The 17,085-nt window shown below is 44.9% G+C and overlaps 1 pseudogene; it reads right to left on the reverse strand.

Annotated features, from left to right (window-relative positions):
- Nucleotides 1-6,513: 6,513 nt before the first annotated feature.
- LOC129643035 (apolipoprotein L3-like) lies at nt 6,514-16,744 on the reverse strand (annotated as a pseudogene).
- Nucleotides 16,745-17,085: the final 341 nt, after the last annotated feature.

The raw sequence follows: 17,085 nt of genomic DNA on the forward strand, positions 1-17,085 counted from the left end.
CTTTTATATGCATCACCTATGTTTTGTAAGTCTGGAATTTTAATCTTTATCTTTGCTGAGAATAACTACCTTGTAAGACAGTATATATGGCCACACCATGTTGATTAAAACACCTTTGCTCCATCAGAGCTTTGGTCCCCGTGTCTTTCTTTCTCTCTCTCTCTCTCTCACTCTCTCTTTTTCAGGCTAATTTCTGGAGTGCAGAAGCTCTCTGGGTTCACTTTTCTGCCCGGGCTTCTAAGACCCTCTCGAGAAGGCACTCTGCACCCTCACCCCCTCGAGAGGGCACCTGAGGCCTTCGTGAACAGAGCAAGTCCCATGTCAGGGACTTTATTGGCTGTCTGTGTAAACCAAGGAATACCAACCTCTTTCTCTCTCCTTTACTTTCTTATTGTTGACTCCAGACCACCAAGTTCCGGTCCATTAAAGGACCTCTACACTCCCTGAACGAAGACCTGTCACCAACACACTGTGAGGCCCTTGACAAATCACTCCCCTACCCCATGAGTGCCTTTCAAGGCCCCTTTGCCCTCTGCTCTCATCCTTACTCACCTCCTGCCTGCCTCATTCACCTTTGTGCCACCAGCACATGGCCTAGTCCCCAAACATACCAGCTGCTCATTGTGTACTGGTCATACTGCTGCTGCTGAGTGCCATATCCATGCCAGTTCTAGACATTTTCTCACAGAGGTCTTTCTGCCAGACACACCTGGCCCTACCAGCTGAAAAGTGACACTCATCCTGTAAAGCCCACATCTGGCATCACCTCCTCTGAGAAGCCCTCCAGGACCCTCCCATGCATAGACCACCATTCCATGCTCTGCTCCCATGGTACCTGGGAGAGGGACCTAAGTCCACCTCTCAGCCACTGGGTCCATGTCCTTCCACTTGTTTTGATCAGATATCTCTAGGCTTGTCCCTTATATCAGGGTCATCAGAACCAGTACCTTCAGGTCCCTGTGCCTCACCCGAGGCTCAAATCCTTGGTGGTTAATGCCATTTGGTTCCATGTAGAAGCTTGTGGGATAGGCTGACAGCATGTTGTTCTTTTAGACCTTGGTTTATATTTCCTTGAAAACAGATCTCACAGAAAACCTTAAAACAGAAAGTCAGTCCTGTGTGCTGTCTGGTTCCCAAGCAAAGAGCCACCATAAACAGAGGGTTGAGTGTGTGTCAGGGTCTGAGTTGGCACTGTACACACATTTCCTATTTAAGTCTCACATCAGCTCTAGAAATTGTTGGTTTCATGTTGCAGTTAAAGAAACTGGGTTGAAAATGTCCATACCTTATAAATCATGCAGGTGGACTGCCATTACTTTCATGCTTTGCCTCAAAAAGATGGGGCTGGAGTGGGCCTGGACCCCCATGGAGGTCAACCTGACCTTTCATCAGGGCTGCTTCATTCCAGGACATGACCCTGGGGCATTGTGGCTCCCTCCCATAATGCAGGCCAGGAACCTGATCTGATTTTGCAGATAAGACAGCCAAAAGGAAGGAAGTTGAGAGAGGAGCCAAGATTCATACCAAATTTGACATTGGACATTTAACACGTTGCCAACAAATGGTCATATAGTCAAAGTTATGTTTTTTTTCCAGTATTTATGTGTGGATGTGAGAAATGAGGCTGAGCACCGAAGAATCAATGCTATCAAACTGTGGTGCTTGAGAGTCCCTTGGACAGCAAGGAAATCAAATCAGTCAATTCTAAAGGAAATCAATCTTGAATATTCACTCCAGTGAACTGATGCTGAAGTTGAAGCTCCAATACTTTGGCCACCTGATGGGAAGAGCCGACTCATTGGAAAAGATCCTGATGCTGGAATCATTGAAGATTGAAGGCAAAAGGAAAAGGTTGCAGTAGAGGATGAGATGGTTAAATAACATCACTGATTCAGTGGACATGAACTTGAACAAACTCCAGGAAATAGAGAAGGACAGGGAATCCTGGTGTGCTGCAGTTCATGGCATTGCAGAGTCGGACACCACTGAAGGACTGAACAACAACCTTTCACCTGGGGAGGCAGGTGGAGAAATGCAATGCAAGGGAGGGGCAGCCTGAGCAAAGACCTGAAGATTGTGGATAGTGCCTGCAGCCATGAAATTAACAGATGCTTTGGTGCGGTCACCGCAATGATCTGAAGGGGGTCTTGGGCAATCATGTGGGAGCACGAAAGTGCGGGGAAGAGGAGGGCTGACTGTGAGCCTAGTGGAAGCAGCTGCCTGTCAGAGCTCTTGCCCAAGGGTTCCAGGCTGAGACCCAGTCTTTGCTTTGCTATAAAGAGTTTGCTGTGGTGATTTTGGAGCCCAAGAATATAAAGCAAGAAGTCCTCCAGGCCCCTGGATCAGGCCCAAGAAAGCAGGAGGGTGAGGAAGACAGGAGCTGGAGCATCAGGAGGGCCTGGGCCTGGGCGTGGTGTTTGCAAGTGTTAAATGTCCAATGTCAGATTTGGTTTGAATCTTGTCTTTTTTTTTTTTTTTCCTGCAAATTTCTTTCTTTCTAATTTTTCTCCCTAGTTAAAAAAAGATTTTGGATCCTAAAAGACAGGTAATTGAGTAATTGATTTGGATTAGAGGTTTGAAGCTGAAAGGTACTCTGCTAGGTTCTAAAGATATTGCAAACAAGCTTTACCTGGAGAGAGGAAGCAGATTCAAGTCAGCAGATCCCAAAACAAGAGGGGTGAGGAGTAGTGGGTGGGGGTGGAGCAGGAGCCCCGAAAGCCACACCAGACATTCTGGGACATGTGCCAGGGGGCACCAGCCACTTCTGTCCTTCTGGCGATCAGGAGACCAAGGGAATTCTTGTCTGCTGTCACTGTTGTGCTAAGATACGGTCTTAAAAAATAACATCTAGCCACTGTGGAAAACAGTGTGATGGTGCCTTAAAAAATTAAATTTGGTATCAGCCTATGATCCAGCAACTTCAGCGAAAGAACTGAAAAAAGACTCTGGACGAGATGTTAATACACTCCTGTTCATAGCAGCATTATTCACAATGACCAAAAGGGAGAAGCGCCCGAAGCGTCCATCAGTGGGTGAATAGGTAAGAAAAAAAGCCATATATACATACAATGGGAAGTCCCCAGGAGAAAAAGCCTTCCCACTCCAGTATTCTGGCCTGGAGAATTCCATGGACTGTATAGTTGATGGGGTCACAAAGAGTCGGACAATAATGGGTGACTTTCTCTTTCAAATACATACAATGGAATTTTAGTCACACTGAAGAAGAAGGAAATTCTGACATGTGCCACAGCATGATGAAATTTTAGGACATTACACTAAGTGAAATGAGACAATCACAGAATGATAAGCACAGTATGAATCTGCTTATATGAGGTCCCAAGAGTAAGCAGGTCCAAAGAGAAAATTAGTATGGTAACTTCCAGGAGTTGTGGGAAGGGGAAAGAGGGGGTTAATGTTTAATTGGGGCAGTGTTTCCATTCTGCAAAATGTAATATGTTCTGTGGAGGGGTGGTGGGGCTGGTTGCTGAGCTGTATACTTTAAAATGGCTAAAATGGTAAATTTGGTGTTATGTATATTTTATCATAATCAGACTTATAAAAAAATCCTTGAAAAGCCCAACATTTGTGGAAAAATACAACAGCACCTCAACCCTTTACAATTTGCAAAACATTTTCACACACATAATGATATATCATACAACATCCAGTGGTGGAAGCATTTATTAGTTCTGTGTCACAAGAGAAAACTAAGGTTCAGACTTGACCCAGTCTGGAGGATTCAGTCATTGAATCATTTGTGCCCAAAGTCACAAAGCTGGACTCACCACCTCCCCTTCTTTTACCCACTAATTCTCACCACCATCATTCAGCTCTTGAATCAGAGACATCTAAAAAGTAGCAATTGCAGACTCATAAGACAAAAAAGCACAGTTGCAAAAATACTCCAGACAGTAGTCATCAAGTCCATCTGTCAACTGCAGCTCCCCACCCTTGTGCCAGCCACAACCTCGGGGCTTTTGCTTGGCAGCAGAACTTGTCCTGCAAACATCAGCATCAGCAGCTCATGTCCTGCAAGTGGATGCAAATATCCATTTGGCCAAATACTGCACACTCACATTCCGTCCCCCAGCACTCAGAGTTCAGGCTGGAATAGATGCCCCTGAGCACAGATACAGGGGGTCAGGGGGAAAATATTCAGCTGCACCCCCCCACTCCCCCCAGCCCTGTCTTGTAGTCCCTGACCCCACAGGAGCTGCTGGGACTCAAGGATGCCTCCTCCTTGGAGCTTGGGGTCCTCTGGACACAGCCAGCTCTGGGTATCATCCCTAAAAGAGGGACAGTGGTGGGCAGGTGCTTTCTTGTTGGGAAATTCTAGCATAGTCACCCCTCCCACCCACTCACTTTATTTGTTTTTCTCTTTTTAAAAATTTATTTAAATATATAAAAAAAATTTTTTTGCAATGTTGTGTTGGTGTCTGCCATTCAACAATGCAAATCACCATAATTAAACATACATCCCCTCCCCCCATCCTATCCCTTTAGGTCAACACAGAGTGCCAGACTGGGCTCCCCATGCTATACAGCAACTTCCCACCACCTATCCATCTTATACCTGATAGTGTACATATGTTAACACTATTGTCTCCATTCCTCCCACTTACTCCCTCCTCCACTGTGTCCACAAGTCCATTCTTTACATCTGTGTCTCCATTCCCTCCCAGTAAGTAGGCTCCTCAATACCATTATTTTTTAGGTTTCATATATATAAGCATTAATATATTATATTTGTTTTTCTCTTTCTGACTTACTTCACTATGTATAACAGGTCCTAGGTTCATCCACCTTACTAGAACTAACTCAAATTCACTCTTTTTTATGGCTGAGTAATATTCCATTGTATATATGTACCACATCTTCTTGATCCATTCATCTGTCAATGGACATCAAAGTTGCTTCAATGTCCTGGCTATTGTAAATAGTGCTGCTATGTACCCTAGGATATATGTGCGTTTTTCAATCACCGTTTTCTCAGGGTGTATGCCCAGTAGTGGGGCTGATGGGTCATTGGTTGTTGTTCAGTTGCTCAGTTGTGTCTGACTCCTTGCGACCCCATGGACTGCAGCACGCCAGGCTTCCCTGTCCATCTCTACGTCCTGGAGTTTGCTCAAACCCATGTCCATTGACTCCAAGATGTCATCCAACCATCTCATCCTCTGCTGCACCCTTCTCCTCCTCCCTTTCCCAGTGTTAGGGTCTTTCCCAATGTGTTGGCCCATCAAGTGGCCAAAGTATTGGAACTTTAGCTTCAGCATCAGTCCTTCCGATGAGTATTCAGGGTTGATTTCCTTAAGGATTGACTGGTTTGATTTCCTTGCTGTCTAAGGGATTTTCAAGAGTCTTCTTCAGCACCACAGTTCAAAAGCATCAATTCTTTGGCACTCAGCCTTCATTATGGTTAAACTCTCACATCCATATGTGACTAGTGGAAAAGCCATGGTTTTGACTATACAGACCATTGTCAGCCAAGTGATGTCTCTGCTTTTTAATACACTAAGTTTGTCATAGCTTTTGTTCCAAGGAGCAAGCTCCTTTTAATTTCATGGCTGCAATCACTATATGCAGTGATTGTGGAGCCCAAGAAAATAAAGTCTGTCTCTATTTCTACTTTTTTCCCTATCTATATGCTATGAAGTGATGGGACCAGATGCCATGATCTTAGTTTCTTGAATGTTGAGTTTTAAGCCAGCTTTTTCACTCTTCTTTTTCACCTCATCAAGAGGCTCTTTAGTTCCTCTTCAATTTCTGCCATTAGGGTGGTATCATCTGCATCGTTCAGGTTATTGATATTTCTCCTCAGGGATCAAACCCACATCTCCTGCATTGGTATGCAGATTCTTCACTACTGAGCCACCTGCGAAGCCCATGTATACAGATACAGGTACATGTAAAACTGAATCACTTTACTGTACATGTGAAAGTAACAGAATATTGTAAATCAACTATACTTCAATTGGAAAAAAAAGAAAGAACGAAGACACTGCTTAATTAAGATAAACCTGCTGGGATCAAAGGTGAGCTGATTCTGGTGAAGGAGGGCTAGAGACCACCACCAGGGGGAGACTCTTTTTGCTGGGACAGCAAACCCTGGGGAGGGCAATAGAGGAGCCTCAGATGCTTCTCCTGGACCTCAATAATCTTAACCCTTTGATTTTCTCCCATTTTAAACCCTTTCATATTCCTGGCCTCTCGTTGTTAGTTCCCCTGCCTCTCTGTTCTTCCCCAAGTGTGTTCTTTAGTCCAAAATAAGTGGTAACTCCCCTCCTGTCACTCTCCTCCCTTAGTCCAGGCTCCAGGCTCCTTCCTTCTTTCTCCCCATCTTCCACCTGTATGCATTCCTCCCCTGCTGTGCTCAGCTGCAGAAATGCCAGATTCCTAGCACCCAGCTCCATCAGTATTGTCTCCCCCTCCTTTTCCTTCTAACAAGGCGCTCTGAACCTTCACCTCACATGTGTACCTGGTCCCTGCAGTGTGCTAGGGTGGGGGTGTCAGGCCCTACTGCAGGCTCTCAGAGGTGCGGGTGAACTCTTCCAAATTCTTCTCCAGGACCTGCTCCTGCTGCCTCAGCCTTTCAACTGACTCTGTCTTTGACCTCTCATGCAAGTGCTTTGCCTCTTTGACCAGGAAGGACACACCCATCAAATGGAAGACATCTACAGTGACTGCATGCACCATCTGGGCTCCTTTGGACATCGCAAGAGCTATGCTTCCAAAAGCTTTCCTGACTTTGCCAATTTGGACTGAGACTTGGTCATGAAGCACTGAGAACTGGCTGCTAAGTGAGGGTCAGCTTTGTCCAGCTTGATGTTTTGGACTTTCTTCCCAATGCCTTTCATGGATTGGTAGAGTTTCTTTATAGAGGAAACAATCTGGGGTGTGACCTTATGTAGAAGCCCCAAAGTCACCTCCTTTTCGGTGATGCCAGTTGACACAAGGTGACTGGCTTCAGTTTCTGCTGATGACCTGTTTTTACTTTCCACCATGATGGTGGACACACCAGTCACAGCAGCCACTTCTCCCAGCCCTATCCCACCAACACAGTGTCAGACTGGCCCCCGCTGACATGGGTGCCAGAGCCAGGCCAAGGATGCTCAGGAAGCAAGACATAGAGCCAGCAGAGGCGGTTGCCACCTTGGAGATGGTGCAGTCCCTGTGCGCTTTGTCAACTTTGTCTGCCAGCGCACGGAGCTTTTTTATGCCCTCCTCAAGTTTCTGTTTCACCTGAGGAAACTTCTCCAAAAACCTCTTTCTGTCCAACTGGCCTCGTTGGAGCCTGTCTTAGTCCCTCATGGCCAAGTTTCTGTGCAGTTTGTTCAGATATTTACCTAGTGTATCTGCCTCTTCCCTGTAACAGTGAATGTCAAGGTATTAAGAAAGCCTATGTTAGTCTGTAAAATAGGTTCAGCAAGAGCTATTCTGAATAAGCTGCAGATTTTATTATAAATCACCAGGAAAGAATTTTACAAATGCAAACATTTTTTTCAACATTAAACACATATTTGGGCATTGTAGATGCTCCATGTACATAGTCAATCCTGGAATAAAGCAGCAAAAGTCACCTTCTCTTAAGAGAAGTATTTGATAAAGACATCTCCCAGGCAGATCAATGCCATCACTTCTCAAGTGTGTTTAGAGTGGGAACTCCACAGATAAACAAAGGCAAGTAGGATTAGAGCAGAAAAACTGTCACTCAAGGGCCTGAGTGTGCAGTGAGGAGTCAACATTTTTTTGCCCTTGGATACTGGGAAGTGGTTCCTAAGCCCCTAGAATATTCAGGCTGATACAAGTATCCTTGTCGCCTGGGCCATTGGACAGTCTGACAGGGTGATGAGTAGCCTCTGGGTCACGTGCTCAGTTCTGACCTCTGGAGAAGCTGGACTCTGGTGCATTAGTCTGACCTCCAGGAGGGGCTGGAGACCACAGGTCAGGATAATTTTTTAAACAGGGTGAGTGTCCTTGGAGGGCAGTGTTCTGTGTGCCCTGCCACACGCTGAATCCAGGACATTAATGTGTCCTGAGGACAATGGAAGCTTCGTGTGTGAAACCTGCCCAAACTCTGGCTTTTGGCTGATGGGAAACTGCATCCCTCCATGTAATAAACTGTAACTGGGATCATGACAGCTTTCAGTTCTTAAACTTGAGGTAAGTTGTGGGAATCTCCCAAATTTGCCATTGATGTCAAATGTAAGGACAGTCCTGGGAATTGTGCCCCAGAGTTTTCAGATTGGTTAACTCTCTGTACTTGGAATTTTTAAAAATATCAAAACTCAGAACTAAAAGGACCCTTAATGATCATTTTGCCTGGCATCTGCTCTCCCCCAAGCCTGATTTCCATGACCTTCCCAGAGGAAGATCACTGGGTCCATCCACTGCCCCAGTTGACAGGGAAGCAGGAGATGTGCTATGAGCCCTGGCTCCTCTTGGACTCTCCAGCCCACCTCCCTGACTCCTGACCCATCACTCAGCACCTTGACATCTTGGGTATCACCAGCCTAACTCATACTTTACCTGTGACAGCTTCACCAGTCTGCCCTCCAAGGCCATGTGCAACTTTGTGGAACCTCTAAAGATTCAAGAGACTTGAGGAAACACCCATCTGAATGGCTGAGCCTGAAGAGACCAGCACTTGCACAGCTGGTGGAGGAAGTGTTTTCCTCTTGTTGGGGATGCGTGAGGCTCCCCCGAATCCCTCAAATGACACACAATTACAGCCACTCACTGTGACCCTGGAGGGCTCCCTGAGCCACACAGCCTTCCACTGTCAGGGCGGCTCCACGTAGACTAGAAGAAGGTCCCAGATGGAGTGAGAAGCCAGGTCCCAGGCAGGGTGTGCATACATGGTCACCCAAGGCCCTCTAGCCCATCATGAGGTGATCCTGTCAGGGAGGGAAGAAATGTCCCTCCCCCTACCTCCACTCAGGGGACCTCTGTTAGAGTCACAGCCCCTTCAGTTCTGTGTCCTTAGGGCTCACTCTCCTCACTCTTGTCCTGGCCTGCTGCCCAAGCCTGCCTACTAGTCCTCCAACCTGGACCCGCTGCTCCACCCTGACCCTGGGTCTGACCTTGGTGCAGGCCTCCCTGGGCCTTTGGATGAGATGATTGTACTTGGTTCCCCACCTCTGACTCTGCAGTTCACTCTGAGGCCATCACCATAGTCCATCAAATTGAATTGCTACTCCCATTGAACACAGGACAGACCTGGGGCTCCAAGACATTAGCCCAGAGCCCCAGAGCTGGGCAGGGCTAGAGCCAGGATCCCACCAGCTCCACCCAGTTCCTCTGCAGCCTACCTGCTTTATGGGCCAGCAGGATCCTGCAGGGTTGGTACAGTCCCTAAGATAGGGAATGAAAGCACTCTAGTCAGAATCCCCAGGAACAGAAAGTGATGCTGGTATCAGGATTTCCTGACTTGTCCCAAAGGATATCCTTCTTGGTTCTCATCTCCAGAAAGAAGGCTCTTAACCCCTGTGTCTTTCCAACAAGCTTTTAAAATTTAACATTAATTGAGTATCTACTCTATACCGGCTATCGTATGAAACACTGCATGCATGATCTCAGTGTCCTCACAATAAAACTGAGCAGATAAAGAAACTAAAGCACAGAGTAGTTCAGTAACTTGCCCAGGTCACATAACCTGCTCTTCTCGCAGGTTTCTATCTCTTCTCAACCTGAGGTTATATACTTCCAGCAAATGACGTGGAGGAAATATTCCTCATGCATTCTTGAGATGGAACATCCTCAACCCCATTCATAGGATGCTGCCTGGGGGAGATGTGCCTGCCAGGAGGAAGCTAGCCTGGGTGAGATCTTCTTTGGGGGATCTGGGTGACTTAGGTGACGTTCTTGGCACACCTGTGTGGATTACCTGGACAAATCAGCCTCAGCCACAAAACTCTCTCAGGGTTTCTCTTCAGTGAGTAGGAAATGCAGTTCTTCCTTGCTCATTCTTTCCGGAAATTTTCAATGACATCCTTAAAAAAGCTTGTGCCTTCTAGACAGAAAAATGAAAATATCAGAAGAAATTATGATGGAAGGTAAATGCTACTGAGTTTAAAGCGGTTAAAGTTTATCTTAGGTACTGATGATGGATTCACCAGGGGCTTTGGGTGGACTGTTCTTCCTCCAAAATTCATAAGATGAAGCCCTGAATGCCCCTCCACTCTTGCAATGACTATATGAAGATAGGGACTTTAAGGTGGTAATTATAATGATATGACGCCATCCATAAGTGTATGGCCTTAATGCAGTAAGATCCGTGTCCTTATTAAAAGAAAAACCAAATCTCCCTTCCTCTCTCTGTCCTGCAGCATGAAGACTTTTAATTTTTCTCTTTTTCCTGTGTCACTAAGGGAGAAAGGAATACAGGGCTCACGTGGAGGGAACCCAAAACACTAAATCTGTGTATTGACCGATTGGGGTGCGGGTGGTTGGGGGAATAACTGAGCACTTGGGTGTCTGCAGGGAAGCCTTTGAGATCAATAGAGTCAGTACCTGCCTGAGGTATCACACCTGATAAGCAGGTGCTTATATATGAGAGCACTTGGCAGGTGTCTAAACACAGAACAGGGAAGGGAGGATTCAGGAGGAGGGGAGAGGTTTCCACCTAAATGAATACATTCCAGTTAGAGGGGATAGCACCACACTAGGCAGGACCTACTGTGTGGCCCAGGCCATGGATTTGATCCTCATTACAACATAGGGAATTTTCCAATTTTACAGGTGAGGTCAGGTAAGGCACTCCACATCACACAGGTGACAGGAGGCAAAAGCCAAACTGGGGTTCAGTTCAGAGTCTGCTGATGCCTGCAGGGCAGTTGGGCTGGAGGTAGGAAGAGAACTGGAGGAAACAGCCTCGGTGGTTATGCTCCAGGATCTGGGAGCAGGAGGAAGCTTGGACAAAGGAAGAGAACAGGAGAAGCTCCAGGGATGCTGGGGAACTTCCTCTCCATGCCCCACCTGGCCTTGGGGACTCCCTCTGCTGTCCCCCCTCCCGATGGCTGTCCTGGCTTCACTTCTGAGTCACTTACTGGACAACAGGGTGAGAAAGTGAATACCTTAGACTTGGCTCCCTGAGTAGAGGTCCTGGAAGGAGGCCTTGTGGATGGATCCCTGGGTGGGGGAATCCCCTGACTCCTCTGGGGGGGCCCGAGGATGCTTATCCAGTCCCTTCTTGGTTCTTGATTCTTCTCTAGGTTAATTCAGTCAGTTGGCACCACCTCAGTTCTGGGTCACAAGTAGGAACCAGCCAGATAAGAGACTGCTGCCTACCAGAGTAGTCCCCAGCTCTTCTGAGCTCATGGTGGCAGCAGGGGGTCTCAGAGATGTCCCTTCAGCTCCTTATATGTGTCCAGCTGGAAGGAGGTGTGGCTTCACCCTTGAGGAAGAAAAAGCAGACTGTTGGCTCAATCGTGAGTGAGCAGTGACTGCAGGACGCAGTGAGGGGCGAGGTCTCCAATGGATTCCCCTGGGACGGCCACGAGTGCCACCAGAGACTTGACCCAGTGTGGTTCTCTGTCTCCTGGGCTCTGCTGGCCACTAGTTAAGGAAAGTTACTCATCATCCTACCAGCTCCCTCCAGGCCAAGTCAGAGTCCTGATCTCCTGTTGGGGCACAAGGAGAAGGTAATAAGACAGGAGACAGTCATCTGCAAAGTTATAGGAGCAATAAAACCAGAAAAAGAAGAACAGACAGGAAGGAATACTCTGGAAATTGAGACTGGGAACACTGTGTCACGGACTGGTAATAGGTAATATTGATCTAGCATCTATGATGTGCAGACTCCTGAAACTCACCTAAATTTAGGTCAGCCCAAGTTTTCACACTGATTCCAGAGCCTGGACTTCAACCCAAGTCTTTCTGATCCAAATCCCAGGTTTGTGATGACTATGCTCTGTCTCCTTTTATATACAAAAATATATACTTGTGGATATTTGTTTGTCAGTAAATAACTCTTCTCATTCATTCTAAAAGGATGTCTTGCTCCCTGTGCTCAAGTCTCTGTCTTGGTAAAATTCCTGGGGCTTCAGCTCCTACAGCCCATGTCCTCCTTGTTTCTGTAAGAGTCCTTATCCCACAAGGGCCTGGAGTCCCACCAGCCCCACCCCATCCCTGCAGCCCCGCCCTGGGTGGCTGAGGACCTGAATGGTGCTCCATTCTCTCTGCTGTCCTCCCCTGACTGTTAAATAATAGTGCAAAGAACACCCTTCTTGTGGAAAACTTTGCGCGCATTTGACTGCTTCCTTAAGTTATTTCAGAAGTAGAATAACTGTGTCTGAGTGGATCAACATCTAAAATTCTTTTATACTTAGAGCCACACTGCTTTGGAAAGAAACTACACCAATTTACATTCACACTCATGTGTCCAGCCTTTCAGTCTTGCCAGTTCTCAGTTGTGTAAGTAGCAGATCTTTATATTGACAGAATCTCTTTTGATTCTGGTTGTGACTATCTTGTGCTGGGAGAGAAGGAAAGAAAGCAAATGTTGCTTATGTTTATGTGCTAATTTAAGAATTAAAAAAAGCACTTATTAACTACCCCTTCTGAAACCTGGCTGAAATGATAGTAAAGGGTCCTTAGAGTTACAGTAACAGCTATTGATGAGAGTGGTTTGTGTTTCTGATTTTGTTCTGCACTGGTTATTTGCTCTAAGATTTCACAAATTATAAAGCATATTTACTGATAAGCTGAAAGTCTGTACCCATGTATCCCTGTTTATAGCTAAGGAATCTGAAGCATAGATGCTTTGTGATTTGCCCAAGGTCAGAAACCTTGTTCAGCATAGATTGGGTTCCAACCCACTCTTGGGCTCAAGAACCCATACTCTGCCTTTCCTCAGTCTGTGGCTAATTAAAAAAAAAAAAAGCCTGAATGGTGGCAATAGGAGCCTAGAGTCTTCAACACATATTTGAGGACTGAGTGAATGGAGAAGTAATAGCTGAATAGAGAACAGTAGAGGGAGAGAAACAGCAAGAGTGAGTAGAGGCAAGAAAAATGGTCTGCTGGGCAGAGTCTCAGAGAGGGACCAAGATGAGAGGGAGCCAGAGGGGAGATCAGGGGACAAGCTCACCAGTCCTATGGTGCATCCTATATTCACAGCAGCCTTAAGTCTGCAACAAAGTGGGGAAATCAGAATGGAAAGACACCAGAATAAAACTTCTGTTTTATGGAAATCACAGGTCCTCATCCAATCACTTTACAAAAATGCTCCCACCAATCCTTCTCCATCTTAATTTGAATGGGCAATCCAGGATCAGACATATGAGAAATATGACAACCTGGAAAAAAAGATAAAAATGACATCAGAAGAAACAGATAATTTTAAAAAATTATTTATTTATTTGGCCAAGCTGGATCTTAGTTGTGGCACGTGGGATATTTTAGCTGTGGCATATGAACTCTTTGTTGAACTTGTGGAATCTAGTTCCCTGACAAGGGATGGAACCCGGGCCCCCTGCATTGAGAGTATGGAGTCTTAGCCACTGGACCACCAGAGAAGTCACAAAACAGAGAATTTTGAAAATTGAAAAATTTTGAAAACTCAAACCCATGTCTCAAGAAGATCAGAAAGACATTTTATTCATAAAATGAGAACAAGATGCATGGGAAGGGGAAATAAATAATGAAATAAACAAAAATAGATCTTGGAAATTAATAAAGTGTTTACAAAATAACTGTAAAGAAAGGATGGAAAAGAAAATCAAAGAAAGCTCACAGAAAATTGAGCAAACAAATGACAGAACAAACGGAGCTAAATGGGGAATAGAAAGGCTACCATCATAGTTGTTCCTGAGAAAGTTATTTGAGAATGAGCTGCAGGGGAAAAAAAGGTGTGTGTGTTTTTATAGAGTGAGATAAGCCATAACCATGAAAGATGTGGATCCAGGAATCAGGAACATCAACCAGAGAGAAGGGAATCCAAGGATCCGAGCTGGGCACGCAGCAGACCTAGAGAGAAACCAGTTGAGAACGGGATAAGAAGTGCAGAATCTGTGGGGACAGGGGACACGATATCACATGAGGAGTAGTTTAAAAGAAATGGAGGAAATATTGGAGATAAAAAATGTTAACACTCTTGTTTGATTTTTAACTTTTTGAACAAAACTGAGCATTTACATATATATATATATATATATATATGTATGTATATATATATTGGATGCACTGTATGGCTTGTGGGATCTTAATACCATGACCAGATATCAAACCCTGGTCCATGGCAGAAAAAGTGGACTTAACCATTGGACTGCCGGAATATCCCCAAAACAGAGCATTTAAACATGAGAACTAATGGATTTGTTGTCGATCAATATGAAAATTAAAGTACACTGCTAGAAGTTGGGAGATGAAGCCCTGAAGGAAAGAAAGGATTAACATTTCCTTTTCTTGTTTGTTTCTTATTTATCTTCCTTTCCCATGCATCTTGTTCTCACTTTATGAATAAAATATCTTTCTAATCTTCTTGAGACATGGGTGTGAGTTTTCAAAAATTTTCCATTTTCATTTAGAAAGATGTTAACGACAACCCTGTATGCGAGACAGCAAAAGAGACACTATGTATAGAACAGTCTTTTGGACTCTGTGGGAGAGGGAGGGGGGATGATTTGGGAGAATGGCATTAAAACATGTATAATATCATATAAGAAACGAATTGCCAGTCCAGGTTCGATGCAGGATACAGGAAGCTTGGGGCTGGTGCACTGGGATGACCCAGAGGGATGGTATGGGGAGGGAGGTGGGAGGGGGGTTCAGGATGGGGAACACGTGTACACCCGTGGCGGATGCATGTTGATGTATGGCAAAACCAATACAATATTGTAAAGTAAAATAATAATAATAATAATTGAAAAAAAAAGAAAAATAAGGAGAAAAAAAAATTTCCATTTTCAAAGTTCTTCCACCAGAGGGGAGTCAGGAAATCCTGGCTGCACCTGAGGACCCCAGAAATAAAAGTTTAAATAAAGTGCTTATAACTACAAAGATTTCTAATATAGGATATGAATTTAGTAATATAATGATATTATGAGAAGATGGGGAAAGGTATGAGAAAATGGGTTAACATAGCTGAAATTCTTTCCTGGTAAGTAATTAAATATCAAAAATTTTAAATCAAGAGAAAGAAAAATGCAATATCTAGCATTTATTAGCTATTGTGGTTGATGACTCCCCTCTTTGCACCAAGCAAAATTCCAAGGGCTCGGTAGGCTTTCACTTACTTTTAGTTCTCACAATGACCCTTTAAGAAAGGAAACTGAAGCTCAGAGCAGTTAAGTAATGTAGTCAAAGTGCCCAGCTGGTGTCACAGCCAGAATTCGAGGTTCCTGTCTCCGGAGCAAACACTCTCACACTATTCTGTCCCCCAAGGTAAGAATATCATCTAAAGACATTACTTATCTAAAGAAAGAAGCTTTTCCTTGGGAAGAAATGAGCAGAATTCTCTGTAGAAATTGATTTATTTTAACAATATGCACTTAGCACTGGGATTTTTTTAAACTTTAAGACAGCAGAAGTCACTTTATAGTAGTTAGTAATCCACAAGAATGGGGTTGTGTCTGGTGCCACCACCTTAAAATGGTGGGAGCAATCAGATGAAGTACAAATAAGAAGCAGCAGTTATGCTGCTGTGGCAACTGCCAGTGTAGGAGGCATGTTCATGTTGATGAAACCAAGTTCTTTAAAAACATAGGGATGATAACACACAGAAACCAGAATAATAAGAGTGAACTGTGACCTTAAACAGATATTGTCCAGCAGCATCTTGCCCACCCACATGTGCATCCATGGGCTTCTGTCCACTCAAACAAAGGAAGGAAGACCCCTTGCAGGGGAGGTGAATTCCATAGGCTGGCATCTCTGTTCCTGCAAAGGCAAGGATGCTCTTGAAGATGCTCAGAGCAGTGGTTACCAGGGGCACCCACATAGAATCGTAACGGAAAATAAATATTGTTATCTTGTTTAATTGGACCAGGCCGAGTCTGTTAAAGGACATTAGTCTATTATAATATTAAAATTAGAACGTTTTAGAAAAAATATATCCAAAAAGGATTCACATGTACACACTACTAAATGTAGAATAGATAGCCATCATGGACCTACTGCATAGCACACACAGCTCCGCTCAGTGTTCTCTAGTAACCTAAATGGGAATAGAATTTGAAAAAGAATAGATACATATATGTGTATAACTGAATCACTTTGTACACCTGAAGCTAACAATACTTTTAATCAACTGTAGTCAATACAAAATAAAAATTATATATATATATATCACCAAACTTAGATATAAAATAGTAGTTTTGTTGCAAATAAGAATTAGTATAATGTGAAGTATTTAATTCTTAATTGAATTTAATAAGAAGAGGAGTCTTGCATTCTATGGCTATTTTCCCTTCTGTTTATTCATGTGAGCATTTATAAAGTTTTGAGAAATAAAACAAGAAAAATACCTGACACCCCAAGGCTGGCCTGTTGTCACAACAGGGTGCTGCTCTTCTCCCGTTGGACGTAAGGGCTCTCACAGAACTCCAGCCTCCCACAGGGTCACCCTGAGAGCAGGAGCGAAGGGAGACAGCAAACACCCGTCACTGCGCCCCCCAACACCACACCCGCTCCCTTGGCTGAAAAGCAACACTGCTCCTTCTTTACCAATCACACTTTTATCCTCACTCTGGTCTCCATACATGAAGTTACTGAAACTCATTGACTCTCCCCGCGTCCCCACTGCCGCCATTCTCTGCAGCACTCAACCTAGAGTGGCCCTGTTTCCTTAGAGCCTGCCACAAATTGCCTCACCTGAGCCCCATCCTAGACTCTTTCTTTCTACATCTTCCTCTGCGATGCCCAGGGTTCTCCCTCAGGAAGAGTAACCTAACCCTCAGCTTGTTCGCTAGGAAGTGTGTCTGGTGGCAGAGACTGGAGGCACTGACATGCGGATGGAAGAGAATTCATACAGGCAGGCCCGCCCCTTGAAGCACATGGGGGAGGAGAGTTGGCTGGTCCCCTGCCTCCGTCTCTGCCTGGAAGCTTTATGAGCCCGGGAGCCAGGTAGCCAACTGAAATCATGAAACACGA

This window comes from Bubalus kerabau, chromosome 1 (genome assembly GCF_029407905.1).
Source record: "Bubalus kerabau isolate K-KA32 ecotype Philippines breed swamp buffalo chromosome 1, PCC_UOA_SB_1v2, whole genome shotgun sequence".
NCBI classification, from domain to species: Eukaryota; Metazoa; Chordata; class Mammalia; order Artiodactyla; family Bovidae; genus Bubalus; species Bubalus kerabau.